The sequence below is a fragment of the Euphorbia lathyris genome, chromosome 6 (assembly GCF_963576675.1).
Source record: "Euphorbia lathyris chromosome 6, ddEupLath1.1, whole genome shotgun sequence".
NCBI classification, from domain to species: domain Eukaryota; kingdom Viridiplantae; phylum Streptophyta; class Magnoliopsida; order Malpighiales; family Euphorbiaceae; genus Euphorbia; species Euphorbia lathyris.
The window spans coordinates 1,575,495-1,581,748 of NC_088915.1; the positions used below are offsets into that span (position 1 = coordinate 1,575,495).

At 35.3% G+C, this 6,254-nt stretch overlaps 1 long non-coding RNA gene across 1 annotated transcript; it reads right to left on the bottom strand.

Annotated features, from left to right (window-relative positions):
* Positions 1 to 3,761: 3,761 nt before the first annotated feature.
* On the bottom strand, positions 3,762 to 6,025 carry LOC136232206 (uncharacterized). Its single transcript, XR_010690395.1, has 3 exons — positions 5,721 to 6,025; positions 4,195 to 4,326; positions 3,762 to 3,873 (listed from the first exon to the last, which is right to left on the bottom strand). It is a non-coding gene; the product is annotated as an uncharacterized lncRNA (long non-coding RNA).
* Between the last annotated feature and the right edge of the window lie 229 nt (positions 6,026 to 6,254).

Sequence of the window (6,254 nt, forward strand, 5' to 3'; positions counted from 1 at the left end):
ACATATAAATATGCTTAAAAAGACTCCAAAACCTTCCTTAATTATTTCCAAATCAATTATGGCAAGATAAAGCATCAATATTAAAGACAAGCTAGACATTTTAGGTGGTTTTTATATAAATAAGAGTCCCAAAACTCCTATAAATAGGGAGCTTTGCTAGTTTGTAGGTCTATGCTCCAAACACCATTTTTACATCATGTGTAGCTCATTTTCATTATCTTTAGCTTTCAATTGCATTGGTGGTTATAAATTATTTTATTCATTTCAGATCTAGTTCTTTTTTTATTATAGCAAGGGTTAAACTAACCCATAGTTTAGACCTTGCAAAACTCGACTTTGCTTTCTATTCACCTTGTGTTCTCAATATACTATTATATTAAAGTTCATATTTTCTTTCATCTACATCTTCTTCCATTTCTAGATTTCATTTAATATATTGTGGTCAGACATGCATCCAAATCTGAGTACTATAGGATGTGAAAATCTTTGAGGATGCATCCCCAACTCGGAAAACTTTTCAGTGTACATTTAGCCAGAAATGAGACAAATAGCAGAAAACAAATGTGAAGAACAATGGTCTAGAGAGAGAGGAAAGTTAATACTTACATGAGTGGTGCTGGGAGGAGAAAACTCAACCTCGTAGGTTGGGTCTCCCTCAAAGTAACAAGTGTAGGGAACCCCTAAAATGTTCATATGGGACATGTGTCACTCAAAGGTGGTAACTAGTGAGCCTAGGGCGCAACTCTTCGGAGCACCACCCATTACTGCAGGAGGACCTCTTGAACTGCCAGACATACCACAACCTCCACCAGATCAGCCTGTGAACGGCCTTGTCTTCCTCATCTTCACCCGAGGACAAAAAAAAAGGGATGCTCTAATGAGGTAAAATATATGTGTATGTGTCTGATTAATGCAATACCACTCATCCTATTAGCGGCAACTGGTCAACCAAAGGTTCTGGAATGGGAGCCATGATCCTCTATCGAGTATGGAGAAGGCTCCTACAGAAGGCATGATAAGCACCCTCCACAATGGAGATTTTCACACTAAACCCGTAGAGACCAAGATCATCCTTCCCAGAAGCCTAGAGATCTACATCATATGATGTCGCTTCCTTGGGATATGTTGTTGATATTCGGGCTTGTGGGAGGGATCAATCTTGGTATCTACCGGATTGGCATGGAGATCTCTAGTGTGGACGGTGGTGCTTATCCTGCCTCCCGTAGGAGACTTCTCCCTGCTCGGCCTAGGATCACAGCTCCCATTGTAGAGCCTTTCACAGTCTTTCCTTTTGTTGCCACTAATATAGTGAGTGGTACCTACATTATTCATACACATATCTTTTACCTTATTATTAGTGACTTGAGTGTATTCCCTTTTTTAACCTCGATGGAAGAAGAGGTAGATAGGGTCGGAGACTGATCTTGTGGAGGTCATGCTATGTTTGGCAGTTTAAGAGGTCCTCCTGCGGGCATGGCTGGTGCTATGGAGTGGTGCACCCTCGGCTCACTAACTACCACCTTCGAGCGGTACATCTTCCTTATAAACATTTTTGAGGCGCCTTACATTCGGTACTTTGAGGACCAAATCTTCCTAGATCCCCTTTCTTTGTGTTCTTTTTCCATTTATTTGTCTCTTTTCTTTCAGATCTTTGCTTCCCAAATCCCTGACATGATCCAAGTCATGAATGCAATGAAGCACTAATAACGCCTCGACCATCATGATGTCCCAGTGATCTCCTGTTTGCATATGATATTAAATGAATGATATGTTTATATATATGAATGCTATGCTTATTATCTATTTTTTGTTAGTTTATTCTACATGCTATTGTTAGGGAGGAGCAGTGGAGGGTTTAGGGTTTAGGCTATTGTCAAAATTTTGCACATAAAAAAACTCAACACAATAATATGACGTGAGTGAGAATATTCCTCTTGTAAAAAATATATGTAAAAAATGCGACATCCGAGAAAGAAACATGGTTGTCAATGTATGCATTTATGTGGGCATAAAAGCCTTCTAAGGTGGACTTACTTGTCAGAAATAGTTTGAAAGAATTGCTTAGTTTGCCAAAATGGTTTCAGAGGACAAGGGTGAAGAGGAAAGGGAATTAGAGTTCTACTCTTACTACATATATTCTCTATAAAATGAGATTACATCTAATACAAGATCACAAATACTAAAATTGTTTTCATTAATCATGCTCTGCTTTTCACTAAAATTCATTAACAATCTTGATCAAGTTCAAGCTCTTAATAATTGACAATTGATGAATGCAGATTCTATATCATCTATGTCTTCCATTGATTTCTCATCTTCCTCAATAATGCATTCTTCACCCCAATTCAAACTCGATCAATCACTCCCTTCATCCTTTCAGTCAGATAATTCTGATTCGGAAACTTCAAATTTGATAAATCTTCGATTTGAAAATCTTGATTAGGATTTTCTAATCCATCTATGGAATCAGAGAAATCCTGATCCAACAACAGCTTGGAGCAGAACTCATACTCATCTGTTTAACATCAACAAAATGATGATCAAGCAACTCCTTCACTGTCTATCGCGCTCTGATCTCTTAAAAACACTTGCTCAAAAAATCCTTCCCTTTCTATTGTAACCACATTGGAAATTCAGGCATGTCCTATATATAAGAATCCAATTATAAGTAAAGCCAAAACTGGATCATTAGTATACTCTGACCATGAGATTTTTCCTATCACCATTTATATAATTGTGCAACCTAATGCCCGCTCATGAACCACACAAATGTAGTTGTACCGGAGAAAACATCTACTTCTACAAATCTAGCATAGCTAAAATTATCAATTTTTTCTCCCTTTTAGTTATAAGAATGTTCTAGCCCTGAATATCACAATGTGGTAATCGTTTTCTGTGTAAATAATTTAAGCATTCAATGATATTTCTTGTGTTTAAAAATTAATTATTCATTTATGAAATAATTAAATCTGAAAATTAAAGAAATATCATACACAAGAAATATCATTACTGCTTAGATTATTTACACACAAAAATTGATAATTTGCTGATTTAGGATGTGCTAGATATGTACACTGTGGTTGCATGACGAGAGGAACAAGGATTTCTGGCTCATGTGTATGATATTATGTTGCACAATTATAGAAATGGTGATAGCTTTGATTGTTCCCAATGTTATAAAACTCGGACCGGTTGGTCACTATAAGAAAAACGGTAATTAGCAACCAAAAATCTGGTTGCTAAATTGGTTGCTAACACTATTTACCAACCAGTATTGCATATTTAGCAACCAAACTGGATCGGTTGGTAATTGCAAGGTTGCTAAAACTTTGATACCATATCAAGCTTCTCGGTTGCAATGTTTGCAACCACCATTTCAGTAGCTAATTTGGTGGCAAAATTAGAAACCGATCACTTGCAACCATATGTCAGTTACAAATCAATGAACAATTTTGCAAATCTATTATGGTTACAAACTAACTTTTGGTCACAAGTAATCTGGTTGTTAAATTTATTGCTTTATGTCTGCTAATATATATATATATCTTAAAATATTATTTCTACAATTTTACTAAACTAACATCATATAACCATTTCAGAAATTCCATAATAAAACAGAAAATATAAATTATATAAAACTTATTAATGCGTAATAATTCAAGTTATACATTCGCTAAAAAAATTTTAAAGTTACACATTGGTGTAAAAAAAATTAAAGTTATATATAAACTAAATTAAATACAAATAATTGTTGCTTGTATCCATACAAGTAAATGTTGAGAAATCGGTCTCTTGGGTAAGGCACATGATCTGCTCGAGGGTGCACATTCATCATGCATGATGTGGGAAGCAGAACGGTTGAAATTTTCTCACCTGAACGAAAACCAAATGAACAAAAAAAACATGATAAATCAATCTAAACATAATCACAATTACATTCAATTTTCTTCAATCACGAGAGTCTAGAGTGTGTTCTATAGGATTTATAATTCGATACAGTTTTCCGAACTTTTCACGGTTTTATATGATAGTTCATGTTAGCCGACCCCGAACCATTTCGGGGCTAAGACTTTGTTGTTGTTGTTGTTGTACAGTTTTCCGAACTACAAAAATTTTAAAAATCCTCATAAGTGCACTCTGTTTTTTATGCATTGAATTTAAGTGTTAAATGACATTTTTTTTATCAATACTTACATTATAAACTGTATCAACAATCTTCAATGGACTAGTAAAATTAGAGGATCTGAGCAGCTGTATTCAACTTCAAGAGGGTCACAAGAGCAGTGCCATCTACTTGAACTGACCTGAACTGAATCCAAGGATGGCCTGCAAAACAGTAGAATAAGTAACATTAGGAACATTCCAAACATGAATTTAAAAACTATAAAAAGCCCTCTGCAACTTATTTAGTGTTCAATGAATTCAAGTTTAGCTATTCATATGAATTTAAATACCATCACTTGCTCCACTTTTAAATAGCAGAAGGTGTTGTTAAGAAAATCATTCCAAACATGTGCCCATCTTATAGAGCTAATCCTAAACATGAAAATCAATGGCTTCCTCAAGAGGAATTGATCGGGAGTTAGCAATCCTACATATGGCCACTTCAAGCAGAAATCCTACTCATGTCCAGGAACCACAGTAATACACCTTAGGTGAAATTGCATAAATGAATATCCATTTTAATAGAAGATCCTATTTGCAAATACATGAAGAGATGATTTTACAATGATGAAAAATTATCACTTAACTAGTAACATTACATATTAATAACATGAATTGACTCAAAGAACTATTTATAAAAATATGGCATAAATTATACTTTACTCCTCAAAGTTGCATGAATAGATGTTATATGAATTTTTCTATATCCATCCTAAGATATGAACTTAAAGCACGAGACAGGGCATCGTTACTTAGCCTTTTAACCCCAAAAGGCAGAACCAATTATCTACACTAACCCCAAAATCAGAAACAATTATCTATTAACCCAAAAGGCATAACTAATTTGCAGGTAACTGATGATAACCAAAAATACAATTGTAATTATCATTTAAAACTATAATATCAAAAGCTAAGTTCAAGACTTCATCAGGACTCTAGCCAACATTTTAGCATTTAAAATAGAGACTCCACCATAAGTAACACCATAATGAAAATGACCTAACCAGTAAGTTATTAGCTCTTCTCAACCTCAACTTTTCAGCAAACCTCAACTTTTCGCACAACAGGAAAAGGTAACAACAGAAGCACAATGAAAACCACTTACCATAGACGAAACTAAAAACACTTCAAACAAAATGAATGCTTCAATGCCAACATCAAACACTTCATCAAACACTTCAAACGCTAATACAACTTATTTATGATAACAGAAACCCTAGAAATAAACAATTAAGAGTCAATGAAAAGGACAAAATAAGAGTAAGACTGAGACTGACCTCCCTCACAGCCTCCATTAAAGAGAATGAGAAGCTCTAGAACTCCGAAAAAAATGATTGACTAGAACAGGGTGAGAAATCACAAAACTCCATGAACATCACAATAACCATCCCAAATCCAAACAAATATAGCCAAACAACCAGCTCAAGCCAAAAGACACATAATACCCTTTGCATCTCTAGGAGTTCTTAGAACTCGCAAGAACCCGAAAGAAAAAAAAAACCCGAAGTCGAAGAAGAGCGTGTAGAATGAGAGGAAAGAGCAAACCTTAGTCTTACCTTGCAAGTAGGGATAGAGGCCAGCTAGACACCTTCAAGCAGCCAAGGACATCATCGGAGTAAACCGGCAGGCGTTCGAAAGCCGAAGTTGTCCGACAGAACCCTTAGAGGTCTGATTGGAACGAAACAAAGCCATAGAACCCATCTAGGAGAAGTAGAGGGAGATTGATTAAAGAGAAACCGAAGTGAAACAAACCTAGAACTCGTGTTTTCAAGGGTTCCAGGAGGACAATGATGCAAGAAGTGGAAGATGGGAGAGAAGGTGGAGGCAGACAACAAATGTAATTAGGGCTAATCTCTAATTTCTCCATAGCACAAATATAAATCCCTAAAATGGACCAAATGGATACATCGGGCCTATTTAACCTTTATTTCTTAATGGGCTTGGTAAAATAATGCTAATTTGATTTCTTCATTCCTCACTTATATTTAGACTCATTAATTTAATTCAAATATACATGTTTATTACTTTATGTATTTGAATTGTGTTTTATAGTCTTAGTCGATGAATTCTATTCGTTGGCTAAATTTCAT